Source organism: Arachis hypogaea, chromosome 20 (genome assembly GCF_003086295.3).
Source record: "Arachis hypogaea cultivar Tifrunner chromosome 20, arahy.Tifrunner.gnm2.J5K5, whole genome shotgun sequence".
In the NCBI taxonomy this organism is placed as follows: Eukaryota; Viridiplantae; Streptophyta; class Magnoliopsida; order Fabales; family Fabaceae; genus Arachis; species Arachis hypogaea.
The window spans coordinates 91945676-91960173 of record NC_092055.1 but is presented as its reverse complement, the minus strand read 5'-3'; positions in this window follow the sequence as shown (position 1 = coordinate 91960173).

Genomic DNA, 14498 nt, shown 5'->3' with positions numbered 1-14498 from the left:
ATCAAATCTAACATGAGAATTCATAAACTAAAGTGGGTAAATAAATAAATCACCAAGAGAAGAGAAACTAAAGTGCTAGAATAAATAAGAGTAGAAGAGAAACTAAATTAAAGTAGAAATCTAAAATTGAAAATAGCTAAACCTAAGAATCCTAAAATCTAGAGAGAGGAGAGAGCCTCTCTCTAGGAAACTACATCTAAAATCTAAAAATTATGTGAATGAAAGTTGTATGAATGAATGATTGATTCCCCCACTCTGCAGCATCTATTCTGTGTCTCGGGCTTGGAACTGGTCCCAAATGGAGCCCAGAAATCGCCCCCAACAGTTTTTGCAATTTCTGCACGTGGCGCATGTCACGTGTACGCGTCGCTTGGCCAAAATCTTGATCACGCGTACGCATGGATCACGCGTACGCATCGCTCGCCTTCTGCGCTAGTCACGCGTACGCGTTGCCCACGCGTACGCGTCGCTGCCAGCTTCTCAAAACTTCATTTTCTTGCGTTCCTTCCACTTTTGCATGTTTCCTTTCCTTCCTCTAAGCCATTCCTGCCCTATAAAGTCTGAAAACACTTAACACACAGATCACGACATCGAATGGTAATAAAGGGTAATTAAAATTGATAATTTAAAGGCCCAGGAAACATGTTTTCAACTATATCACAGAATTAGGAAGGAAAATATAGAACACGCAATTTATATGCATAAGTGTGAGAATAATGGATAAAATTCACTCAATTCAATACAAAATAAACCGTAAAATAGCGGTTTATCAGCTAGTTGAACAAACAAGTACCTGAGAGGCCTCTAAATACACTTCCTGGTGATATAATGGTGAACCCAAGAGAAAATTGTAAGGCCATTCAATTGAAAAGTGGTAAAGTAGCTGGTTCTGAGACTAAGATCAATGAGGAGCTAGTTGAAAAAGAAGCTCCAGAGGAGAAGAAAGAGGAGGTAGAGCACATCCTTCCTAGGCATGCAGATAATCCATTCCCAGTCTCTCTTGACACTCATCCTACATTGCCTAAGGCTCCTGAGTACAAGCTTAAAATGCCATATCCTCAGAGACTTCAGAAGGCTTCCAAAGACAAGCAATTTTCGAGATTTTTAGAAGTCTTTAAGAAGCTTCAGATCAACATTTCTTTTGCTGAGGCTCTAGAGAAAATGCCTCTCTATGCTAAATTCATGAAAGAATTGTTGACTAACAAGAGGAATTGGAAGAAAAATGAGACAGTGGTGTTAACAAAGGAATACAGTGCTATTATTCAACATAACCTTCCTGAGAAGATGCAGGACCCAGGAAGCTTTGTAATTTCTTGTACCATTGGAGATGTCACTATTCAGAGAGCTTTGTATGATCTTAGAGCTAGCATCAACCTCATGCCACTTTCAGTAATGAAAAAGCTCCATATTGAGGAGGTAAAACCCACTCGTATTTCTCTTCAACTTGCTTATCTTTCTATTAAAATTCCTGTGGGGGTTGTTGAGGATTTACTTGTGAAAGTGAGGCTATTTATTTTTCCTACTGATTTTGTCATATTGGACATGGAAGAGGATAAAAAGTCCTCTATTATTTTTGGAAGACCCTTTTTAGCTACAGGTAGAGCTGTGATTGATGTGTAAATGGGTGAATTAACCATGAGGGTCAATGAAGAACAGGTGGTCATTAATGTGTTTGAAGCTATTAAATACCCTAATGATTCTGAGGGGTGTATGAGAGTTGATGTTGTTGAACCACTTGTTCAAGAGGTACTAGAAGCTGAGATACTTGATGATATTCTAGACCCTCTCTTTGAGTATGAATTACTTGAGATTGATGATTCACCACCTCAGAAGGACATAGCTAGCACGCCTAAGGTGGAAGGAGAAGTTCCTAAGCTTGAGCTCAAGCCTTTGCCTCCTTCTTTGAAATATGTGTTCCTAGGTAAAAATGATTCATATCCAGTGATTATTAGCTCTTCCTTGAAACCTGGTACGGAAGAGGCACTGATTAAAGTGCTCAAGAGCCATAAAACAGCTCTTGGATGGACCATTGGTGATTTAAAGGGGATTAGTCCAACCAAGTGTATGCACAAGATCCTTCTTGAAGATGTTGCTAAACCGATTGTGCAACCACAAAGGAGACTCAATCCAACTTTGAAAGAGGTGGTCCAAAAAGAGGTAATCAAACTATGGAAAGCCGGCATTATATACTGTTCTTAGAGTTACCTGAAACAGTAGGTCGATCTCGAACGAGATCTGCTGTACTGGTCGGAGATGACGTGTCCGGCTGGTGGGTGGTGGCCGGAGCTGTCGTGTCCGACCTGTTGGACTGGCTGCGCTGCTGATCCTTGGTCATCGGAGGGTGGTGGTACCTACAAGGGACTCCGATGCTTAAGTTAGCAAGGGTATTAAGCAGGTTTTTAGTAGAATCAGAGTATGAGTTATACCTGGGTGGTCCAGTGTATTTATAATGGTGTGGAGTGACCTTTTTAGATAAGATAAGTTAGTTATCTTATCTTATCTTATCTTTGGGTGAGGTCAGCTTATCCTCAAGGGAACCGCCCTTCTCTCTGTAGGCTTTGGGCTACCTTTGGATTTGGGTCGTGTTCCTCTATTTGGGCCCTTTTTGGACTTTCCTGGTGATTTGGCCGAGCTCTTTGAGAAGAGGTCGGATTGTCCCGACCTGAAGAGGTCGGTCAACTTGTCAGTAGAACATCCCAAGTCGGACAGCTCAACCCAGGGTATGAATAGTGCCCCTGAGCGAGCTCGGTCTTCTTTTTTGAGGTCGAGTCTTAGTTTTAGGACTTTGATCCTTCTCTGGTGAAGCCGAACTCGAGCATCTGTCGACTTCTTCTTTGTAGAGTTTTCTTTTTTGAATGCGAAACGTTTCTTCTTTCGTTTCTTCTAAAAACACGCGCTTTGCATTAGCGCTCTGGTCTTGGGAATGTGCGAGGGTTTAATACCCTAATTAATTGGTTTTTAATGCCCCTTTTCTCTAGCCTCTTTATTTTGAATTTTTTACTCAGGAAAATGGTTTCTCTTATCTTGTTACCTTAACTTCCCTTTTCCTTCTCACTTTCTGTTTTCGCCTGAAGTCTGCAGTTTTGTGTTTCTCCCTGTGACATTGCTTGGTGATTTGTTAGTGTTTTTCCTTGCTGTGAAGGGGCGATTCTGGATTTCGTCTTCCATCTTCAATTTCTTTGAAGCTTTTTGCTTTTTCCAGGTTAGTTCTACTTTCAGCTTTTTACTTTTTTCGTAGCTTTGTCTTCAGTTACCGACTAGAAGCTTTGATTTTTCGTTTTCATGCTTGAAAGTTTGAACCTTTTGGCGTCGTAATCATTGCTGTGATGCATGTTTCTGGTATTTTCCCCGGTGCTTGAGGGTTTTTTGGGTTTTTGCATGTTTTGTTGCCTTTCTATTTGATGTTGTAGTTTTCTGGGGTAATAGCTTCATTTGTTTCTTTTGAAAGAAAAGGTTGCATCTTTGACGTCCTCTATTTTGTTGTTTGATTTTCTGATTGAACCGCTACTTTGCTGCTCCTTTGATGACTTTGTTTTGACTTTCCTTTCTTCTCGGGATCTTGCTTTTTGAGAAAGGGTTTTTCTTTGATGAAGGTTTTGTTGGGATGTTAGTCTTGTAGGTTTTCTTGAATCCTTATTCCATGATTGCCTCCAAAGGATGCCCCTGGATCTTCGGTGTGGGTCCTGGCGTTTTCTTTTGTTGTTTGTGCTGTCCCGAATCATACTGGCCGAGTTGTTTTGATTTCGCCGAAGATGTTTTTTAGTAATCCATCTTCTTTTGTTGTTTGTAGGACTAGTTGGCCATGTCTTCTCGCAAAAATATTATAGAGACGTATTCTAAGGTTCTTGAGGGGATGTCCGATTGGTTGGATTCCCTTGTTTTAATGTGTATTTCTGTGGTGAATGCTGAATTTTGTGTGGAGCTTAGGAAACATCACCGCCTCTGTAAGAGTAGAGATCAGGAAAAGATTTCTGAATTGGTAGCACCTGATTCCGAGGATAGGGTTTGCTTTCCTGCTCTGATTCGGGGGGAGCGACCTTTCTTTTATGCTTACGACTATTTTTTCAGCCAATTGGACATCACTTTTTCCTTCACTTCTTGTTGTGGTCGTGTAATGTAGCTCCGTCCCAGCTCCATCCGAACTCCTGGGGCTTTATCAAGATTTTTGAGCTTCTTTGCCAAGAGTTAGACGTTACTCCTTCTCAAACTCTTTTCCTTTATCTGTTTGTTTTAACTAAGCCCAGGATTTCTTCAAAAAAGAAAGCCTCATGGGTTTCTTTTAGATCTGCACAAGGGCATAAGGTTTTTGCCATGTATGATGAGTCCTTTAGGGACTTCAAGAATTATTTTTTCAAGTTCCGAGCAGTTGAGGGAGCTCGCCCCTTTTTTCTGGAAGCAAATGATGAGCCAGCCTTTCCCTCGTGTTGGCAGCAGAATGTAGTGGTATCCCGTTATATGTGAGAGATACTTGATGAAATTGAGTAGGCTTTTGTAACTGTTTTGGAGGACATTTGGGGGGAACCTCCTCATCTGGACACTAAAAAGTCTTTGGGAGACTCATCCCTTGTCCGAACTGCATTGGGTATTACTTGATATATTTTGTTTCTTGTTTTTTCTTTGCTTTCTACTTCTTTTTCTGGTTTGTAAAACTGTTGATTTTCATTTTTCAGAGATGGCCAAGAATAACGACTCGATGAAGGCTTTCAAGAAGGCGAGAAAGGCTATTGCAGCTCAGAACATCTCGACCAAGGCGGATGGGGAAGGGTCCTCTCAAGTTCCGCCGAAGCCATCTGTGCCGAGCTCACCGGGGGCGAGAAGGATGATCCCTACTCCCCGGGTTCGTTTGGTTGATCCTCCGCAAGCTTCTGTTGTTACTTCTGGTGCTCCTCCTCTGAAAAAACAAAAGACAACTGAGCCTTTTAACCTTGATACCCCTGAATTTGATGCAGTTGAGATTGTCGATCAGCAGATCGGTCCTTATGGTACCATCCCTACTGATGATGTCTTTCTTCTTCGCCATTTGGACTTTATTACTCGGAGCAGCATCAAGATGGCACATATGGGAGCTGCCATGTACCGAACTGCCCAAGATCTTCCCCTTCATGCTACCAAAGCTTTTATGGAGGAGGCTAAGCGGGAGTTCGACAGAATGAAGGGTTTGAAAGAGGAGCTCCAAGTGAAGGTGACCAAGCTGGAGAAGGAGTTGGAGGGCGAAAAGGCTAGTTCTGTTGCTTTGGCGGCTTCTGTGAGGTTAGCTGAAGACACGGGATTGAGGCACAAGGATAGCTATATCACGACCTACCGGGAAGTGATGCGTCTCAGGGAGGAGTTGGAGTCCGCTTGAGCTGATTATGCCGAGCTCCAGGGTCACCTTCTAGGCAGCGTAAATGTTGCTTATGAGAACCTGAAGGAGCAGGTTCGGGTTCTTGCCCCCGAGCTTGACCTTACTCTCTTCAGCCTGGACAATGTTGTAAAGGACAGCCAGATCGTCCTTGACGACCCTGATGAGGATGATGTTGAACCCCCTTCTGTGCTTGCCGCCAAAGCTTCTGTTGTGCCGACTTCTTCAGCTCCTTCATTTGAGGTTGGTCATCCCGAATCGGAACCTGATTGCCAAATCTTAAACAGGGATGACGGGACAGTGGATGCAGTGGACAGTGGATGACGGAACCCGTGCTGATGCTGCCGAGAAGCCTTCAGATCTTAAATGAAATTTCTAAATATTTGTGTAAATATCCCGGCTTGTGGGCTTTTGAACTCTTTATTTTGTAAATGGTGGTTGCTAGCCCTTGACACTTTCTTAGTTGCTTGTTTAGCAACTTAATTTTGAAAATCAAAATGGTTTCCAAGCTTTTGGGGCTGGTTTGGGTAGCCTCTTGAGCTTGTTATTATTATAACTTTATATTTTTCATATCATGTCTATTTTCATCTGTCTTGGTACCTTTTTTAGGTTTTTTGGAAGTGTTGGAGCCTTGTTGCTCGACCTCTTCGGATTGCCTTTGTGTTTCATACTTGTGGCTTGATTCCTTTGAGGTTGTGGATGTTTGGATCCAACTGGTATGTCAGCTTCCTCGCTTTGGCCTGGAGTTATTTCTAGTAATCCTGTTTTGTTTGGACCTTTGTGAGATCTCTGTTGGGAATTACTTTTTATAACGTTAGGGTTTTTGGGAGGCCGACTTTGTCAAGTTAGTTATTTCTAGTAATCCTCTTTCTTGGACTTTTGTCAGGTCTCTTTCAGAGACTACTCTTATAACTTGTTTGTGGGAGGCCGACTTCATCATGTCGGTCTCTTCGAAGTTATTTCTAGTAATCCTCTTTTCTAGGGCTGGCCAGGCCTCTTTCTAGGGATTGACTTTTTATAACTTTGGTTGGTCGACTGGTCCGACTTCTTTACGTCGGCCTGTCTTTTAAGTTATTTTTAGCAACCCATTTTATTAAGACCCCGTCAGGTCCTTTCTATAGATCACTTTCGATAACTTCTTGCATTATTCTGTTTTGTCGCTTTTTCATCTTTGCCGATTTTGTCAAAATTGGGTTTAATCCCTGTTTGGTCGACCTTTTGATGAATTTGGTTTTCACCTTCTTTGGTCTTTTATTGTGGTTAGACAGTGAATTTGATTTTCACTTTCTATCGATCTCGTGGCTTTGTAATCGGGCGATGAATTTTTAGCGTTTCAGATTAATGCGTCTTGAGAATTTGTAGAGAATCTAAAAAACTTTATTCAAAAGAAAATGCAGATATATACATGTGGGAGTTTTATCCTTCTAAGTCGGGCAATTTGTAGATCTTGGCTTGGCACCTCGTTAAAAAACCTTTTCAGGAAAAAGAGTGCGCCTTATCCTAAGATCCTTTATCACCTCTAACTGTAGTACCTTCTTAGGTTGCAGGCGTGCCATGACCTAGGAAGCTCTAGCCCTTCGAGTTCGGACAGTCTGTAGTAGCCCTTTCCAAGTACTTCTATGACTCGGTAGGGTCCTTTCCAATTTGCTGCCAGCTTTGCTTCTCCAGGTCGAGTTATTCCGATATCATTTCGGATTAGGATGAGGTCATTCTCAGCAAAACCTCGCAGCACTACCTTTTGATCGTATCTCGAAGCCATTCGATGTTTTAATGCCTCTTCTCTTATCCGAGCTCTTTCTTGGACTTTTGGAAGTAGGTCGAGTTCTTCCCTTTGAAGTTGGGAGTTGGCTTCTCCATTATAGTGGATCACTCTAGGTGACCCTTCTTCAATCTCCACTGGGATCATTGCCTCCATTCCGTACGCTAATCGGAAGGGTGATTCCTTTGTGGTGGAATGTGGCGTTGTTCGATATGCCCATAGGACTTGTGGGAGCTCTTCAGCCCAGGGTCCCTTTATGTCTGTAATCTCTGTTTTAGCCCAGCCAATATGACTTTGTTGGCAGCTTCGGCCTGTCCGTTGGCTTGGGAATGTTCTACGGAAGTGAACTGGTGTTTTATGTTCAAGTCGGCCACTAACGTTCTGAAGCCTGCATCTGTGAATTGGGTGCCATTGTCTGTGGCGATGGAGTATGGAACCCCGAACCTTGTGACAATGTTTCTATGTAGGAATTTTCGACTTTTTTGAGCAGTGACGTTAGCTAGGGGTTCTGCCTTGATCCACTTTGTGAAATAGTCAACCCCTACTATGAGGAATTTAACTTGTCCCGATCCCTGAGGGATGGGTCCGAGAAGGTCGAGTCTCCATTTTGTGAATGGCCAAGGTGAGGTCACGCTGATGAGTTCCTCTGGCGGGGTGATGTGAAAGTTGGCATGTTTCTGACATGGTGGACATGTCTTTACGAACTCTGTGGCTTCTTTTTGTAGAGTTGGCCAATAAAATCCTGCCTGGAGTACTTTTTTGGTAAGTGCTTGCGCTCCAAGATGATTGCCACAGATGCCACTGTGTACTTCTTCTAGAACTTCCTTTGTGTTGGAAGTCGGCACACATTTTAATAATGGTATTGAAATTCCTCTTTTGTATAAAGTATTGTTTATGATAGTGTAGTATTGTGCCTCCCGTTTTAACCTCTTTGCCTCCTTTTTATCTGTGGGGAGTGTCTCTATTTTGAGGTAGTTAATTATGGGAGTCATCGATCCTTGATCCTGACCTGTTATGGCTAGGACTTTTTCTTCTTCCGAGATTGATGGATTCTGTAGCATTTCTTGGATGAGGCTTCTATTGTTGCCCCCTGCTTTGGTGCTGGCTAGTTTTGAAAGTGCGTCAGCTCGGGCAATCTGTTCTCGGGGCATGTGACGGACCTCATATTTTCCGAGATGTCCGAGCTGTTCTCTGGTTTTGTCCAAGTATTTTTTCATGGTGGGATCTTTGGCTTGGTAGCTTCCTGCTATTTGTGAAGTGACTACTTGTGAATCGCTGAAGATAATAAGCTTTTGGGCTCCAACCTCCCTAGCCAACTTCAAACCAGCTAGTAGTGCCTTATATTCAGCTTGGTTGTTTGAGGCAGGGAACCCGAATTTGAGGGAGAGTTCGATTTGGGTTCCTTGGTCGCTTTCAATTATCACACCCGCGCCGCTTCCAGTTTTATTTGATGAACCGTCCACGTAGAGATTCCATTCTGCTGGGATTTCTGGGGTGTCTGTAAATTTTGCAATGAAGTCGGCCAGGTATTGTGATTTCATGGTTGTCTGCGCTTCGTATTGAAGGTCGAATTCAGACAGCTCGACTGCCCATTGCAAGATTCTGCCTGCTAGGTCTGTTTTCTGTAAAATCCCTTTTATGGGCTGGTTGGTCCGAACCCTAATGGTGTGAGCTTTGAAGTATGGACGAAGTCGTTGAGATGTTAGTATGAGGGCATAGGCAAATTTTTCTATTTTTTGGTAGTTCAGCTCGAATCCTTGTAATGCTTTACCGATGAAGTATACGGGTTGTTGCCCACTGTCGTCTTCTCGAACTAGTGCTGAGGCTACTGCCCGACTTCCTACCGCGAGGTACAATATGAGTGGTTCTCCCTTCCGTGGCCAAGTTAGGATAGGTGGTTGTCCCAGGAATCTTTTGAAATCTTGGAAGGCTTGCTCGCACTCCGTGGTCCATTCAAACTTCTTTCCTTTCCTTAGAGTGGCGTAGAAGGGAAGAGATCTTATTGCTGATCTGGCTAAAAATCTGGACAAGGCTGCCAAACTTCCGTTGAGTTGTTGTACCTCTTTGACATAAATCGGGCTCTTCATGTCGAGTATGGCCCGGCATTTATCCGGATTTGCCTCGATTCCTCTTTGTGTGAGCATAAAACCCAAGAATTTGCCAGCTTCTACTGCGAAGGTGCATTTTGCAGGATTGAGTCGCATGCCATGCCTTCTTATAGTGTCGAATACTTGGGTCAGGTCGGACAATAGTGTCTCTTCACTTTGTGTCTTTATTAATATGTCGTCCACATAGACTTCCATGATTTTTCCGATGTGATCCATAAAGACCTTATTCATTAATCTCTGATAAGTAGCTCCCGCGTTTTTAAGACCAAAAGGCATGACGATGTAGCAGTAGTTTGCTTTTGGGGTTAAGAATGAAGTTTTTTCTTGGTCGGGTGGATACATCGGGATTTGATTGTATCCCAAATATGCGTCCATAAACAAGAGGTATTTAAATCCGGAGGAGGCATCTACCAGAGCGTCGATACTTGGGAGTGGATAAGGATCTTTTGGGCAGGCTTTGTTGAGATCAGTGTAGTCGGTGCACATCCGCCACTTCCCATTTGCTTTTTTCACCAAGACGACGTTGGCTAGCCATAGTGGGTACTTGACTTCTCTTATGAATCCTACCTCCAGTAGAGCTTGTACCTGCTCTTCCACAGCTTGGGATCATTCTGGCCCGAGCTTTCTACGTCTCTGTTGTACTAGCCGAGATCTTGGGTAGACTGCTAGCTTGTGGCACATTAATTTGGGGTCTATGCCTGGCATGTCTGCAGCCTTCCATGAGAAAAGGTCGACGTTATCTCGTAAGAACTATATGAGTGAATCTTTTATATCTCCTTTTAGGATTTTACCGATATTTGTTGTTTTTTCCGGGATGTCTCCGATCTGGACTTTCTCTACTTCACCTTCGGGTTGTGGGCGGAGTTCTTCCCGCCTCTGAACTCCACCAAGTTCGATTGTGTGGAATTCTTCTCCTCTGTCTCTGAGATTTAGACTTTCATTGTAGCAGCGGCGTGCCGTCTTCTGATCTGCTTTTATTGTAGCTATCCCTTCTGTTGTTGGGAACTTCATGCATAGATGTGGAGTCAAGACTACTACACCGAGATGATTTAATGTTGCCCAACCTATTAAGGCATTGTAGGTTGAACTCACGTCGACTACAATGTAGTCTATCTTGAGTGTTCTTGACTAGTTTCCTTTTCCGAAGGTCGTGTGTAGTGAGATGTATCCAAGTGGTTGTACTGGGGTGTCTCCCAGTCCGAACAGGCTCTTCGGATATGCTCTGAGTTCTTTTTCTTCCAGGCCAAGCTTGTCGAAGGCAGTTTTGAACAAGATGTCGGCGGAGCTTCCTTGGTCTATCAGTGTGCGGTAGAGATTTATATTTGCCAATATGATGTCGGATGCGTCCTCTTTGATAAAAGTAATTGTGGGGATGTCGGGCGTTTCCTCCCTTCCCTCGACATGATATACTTCTTTAAGATGTCTTTTGCGAGATGATTTGGAGATCCCTCCTCCTGCAAATCCTCCGTGTATCATATGGACGTGTCTTTCGGGCGTACGAGGTGGTCGTTCAGCCCGTCCGACATCTTCGTCTCTTCTTCTTTTTCTGGGATCGTCTGCTTGGCTCGCCAAATACCGATCTAATTTTCCCTCTCTTACGAGTTTTTCTACGATATTTTTTAGGTCGAAACATTTGTTGGTGGAATGTCCATAGATTCGATGATATTCACAATATTCAGCCCGGTTTCCTCCTCCTTTTTTGCTTTTGAGTGGTCGAGCTGAAGGTATCTTTTTAGTATGGCATACTTCTCTGTAGACATCCACAAGGGATACCCGAAGAGGGGTATAATTGTGGTATTTTTTGATCTTTTTCCCGACCTGATCTTTTTTCATGGATTCTTTATCCTTATCTCGGGAAGAGTAGGAGAGTCCAGGTTTTGAGGTCTCTCCTAGTCGAGAGTTTTCCTCCATGTTGATATACTTCTCAGCTCATTCTTGTACCTCATTTAGAGATGTGGGATGCTTTTTCGATATGAAGTGGCTAAAAGGCCTTTCTTGCAAGCCATTGATGAGGCCCATGATGGCTGCTTCGGTGGGCAGACTTTGTATGTCTAGACATGCCTTGTTGAATCTTTCTATGTAGCTGCGGAGACTTTTCCGATCTCCTTGTTTGATTCCTAATAGACTTGGGGCGTGCTTGGTTTTGTCTTTCTGGATAGAGAATCTGGCTAGAAACTTTTTGGCCAAGTCATCGAAGCTTGAGATGGACCTGGGGGATAGATTGTCGAACCACTTAATCGCCGTTTTGATTAAGGTAGTCGGGAAGGCTTCGCAGCGGACTGCGTCCGAGGCGTCGGTGAGGTACATTTGACTCCTGAAGTTACTGAGATGATGGCTGGGATCTGCCGTGCCATCATATAAAGTCATATCCGGGAGTTTAAAGTCCTTAGAGATTTTAGTTTTCATGATCTCCCTAGAAAATGGATCCTGATCCTTGCGAGAGCTGTCCTCATGAGTGGATCGAGTAGCTTTGGCTTTAAGATCGGCTTTGAGTTTTAGAAGTTTGTCCTCCAATTCCCGTCGTCACCTTATCTCCCTTTATAGGTCTTTGTCAGCTTCTCGCTGATGTTTGGCTTCTTTCTCAAGTTGCTTTAAACGAACTTGAAGTCCCTCAAAAGCTCTCGGGTTTGGTGAGTTTTTGTCTCCGTCAGGTTGCGGGATATCTTTTGGTGCAGTGTCCGTATTTTTGTGTGGCGTTCTATCCTCTAGATATGAGTCGTGGTTGTCGTCATGGTCATCCGCCATGGTGGTGGGATGACTTCCAGGTTCCCCAGCAACGGCGCCAATGTTCCGAGAGTTACCTGAAACTGTAGGTCGATCTCGAACGAGATCTACTGTACTGGTCGGAGATGATGTGTCCGGCTGGTGGGTGGCAGCCGGAGCTGTCGTGTCCAACCTGTTGGAATGGCTGCGCTGCTGATCCTTGGTCACCGGAGGGTAGTGGTACCTGCAAAGAACTCCGATACTTAAGTTAGCAAGGGTATTAAGCAGCTTTTTAGTAGAATCAGAGTATGAGTTATACCTGGGTGGTCCAGTGTATTTATAATGGTATGGAGTGACCTTTTTAGATAAGATAAGTTAGTTATCTTATTTTATCTTATCTTTGGGTGAGGTCAGCTTATCCTCAAGGGAACCGCCCTTCTCTCTGTAGGCTTTGGGCTACCTTTGGATTTGGGTCGTGTTCCTCTATTTGGGCCCTTTTTGGACTTTCCTGGTGATTTGGCCGAGCTCTTTGAGAATAGGTTGGATTGTCCTGACCTAAAGAGGTCGGTCGACTTGTCAGTAGAACATCCTGAGTCGGCAGCTCGACCCAGGGTATGAACATATACCCTATTTCTGACAGCCCTTGGGTCGGTCCTATGCAGGTAGTTGACACAAAAATTGTTGTCGGTAAGGAATTTCACAAAATATGTACGTTGCAAGTATAGCCCCAAACCAACAAACAATTCTCACATCAAACTAAATTTTGGTTTGTCACAAGTACAACCCCAATAAAAATTAACCAGAGTATTTAGGACTCTGGGTCGTCTCACAAGGAATTGCAATAAAGTGTTTAATTATTGGCTATGATGGTGTAAAGGGGGATTTAGGTTGATAAGAGGGGCAACAAAATAAATGATAAGAAAAGTAAATCAAACAAGTAACTAAAGAAAGAAAGTAATAAAGAGAGACATTCATGGCAAGGGTTGAGATCATAGGCTTTCTATCTTAGTCATGCAATGATTAATTCATCTTATTTAGTCAACTCCAACAAATAGGGAGAAAGTCAAACAAGATTAATCAATCATACCACAATAATAACAAGAATTTATCTTATTACGTCATCTCCAACATTGGAAGAAGGTATCATATTATCTTCCATGAGAGAAAGTCTAACAAGACTAGCTAATCTCAATCCAAAAGTCTTAATCAACTCACTAATTTAATTAGCAAAAGATTAGCGTCAATGGAAATAATATTAGCTAACAACTCTAGATCACCAACATGAGTTGGGTTTTCATGACTCAAGATTGCCTAATTACTCTCTCCAAGCCAAGAATGCTCAAAAATCTACTCTAAGGCCCAACCAAGCATTTTGTCAAACACTTGGTGGGTACAAATGGAAAGCATAGTAAAATGTGCAAGAATAGTAAAATCTACTAACTACAAATTGCAAGGAAACAAGATCATAACTCAAATCATCAATAAATGAAACATCAAACATTAAATTGCATTAAAAGTAAATCAAATCCAACAAGAGCATCCATGAACATAAAAGAGAAATTAACATTACAAATCATAAGAATGAAAGAGTAGAAGTAAGAAATCATAAAAGGAACAAGATGAAAACATGTAATTAAACCTAGATCTAAGATGGAAATTAGCCTAACCTAATTCTAGAGAGAAGAGGGAGCTTCTCTCTCTAGAAACTAACCTACATGATGCTATACTACCAAACAATTGCTCCCCCCTTGCCCAAGCTTGAATTTTGCATGAAATAGCATTAGAAATGAGTTGGGTTGGGCCCAAAGTGCTTCAGAAATCGCTGGGGGTGATTTCACCTTAGTGGGCCATGGCAGAATCGGCGCGCACGCATACATGGCGCGTGCGCGCCCCTGAGCGCGAAGTAACATATTGCAAATTTTATATCATTTCGAAGCCCCAGATGTTAGCTTTCCAACGCAACTAGAACCGCCTCGTTTGGACCTCTGTAGCTCAAGTTATGGTCGATTGAGTGCGAAGAGGTCAGGCTTGACAGCTTTACGGTTCCTTCATTTCTTCATGAGTTCTCCCACTTTGCATGCTTTTTCTTCATTCCTTCCATCCAATACTTACCCTATGAACCTGAAATCACTCAACAAATACATCAAGGCATCGAATGGAATTAAAGTGAATTAAAATTACCAATTTTAGGATCTAAAAAGCATGTTTTCACATTTAATTATAATTCAAGGGAGAATTACAAAACCATGCTATTTTATTGAATAAATGTGAGAAAAGGTGATAAAATCCCCCAAAATAAGCATAAGATAAATCACGAAATTGGGGTTTATCAAATCTCCCCACACTTAAACTAAGCATGTCCTCATGCTAAAATCAAGAAAGAAGTAAACGGACATCAACATTTATTCAATGCAAACTAACTACATGTAACCTATCTATATACAATCTATCTATATGAATGCATCCACTTAGTCAAAATAAATCAATTTCCAAGAATACATATACAAACACAAGGGCTAAGGCAATAGCAATCACTCAACCCACAATTGAATTGAATTATTAAAAAGATTTTACAAACTTGCAAGAA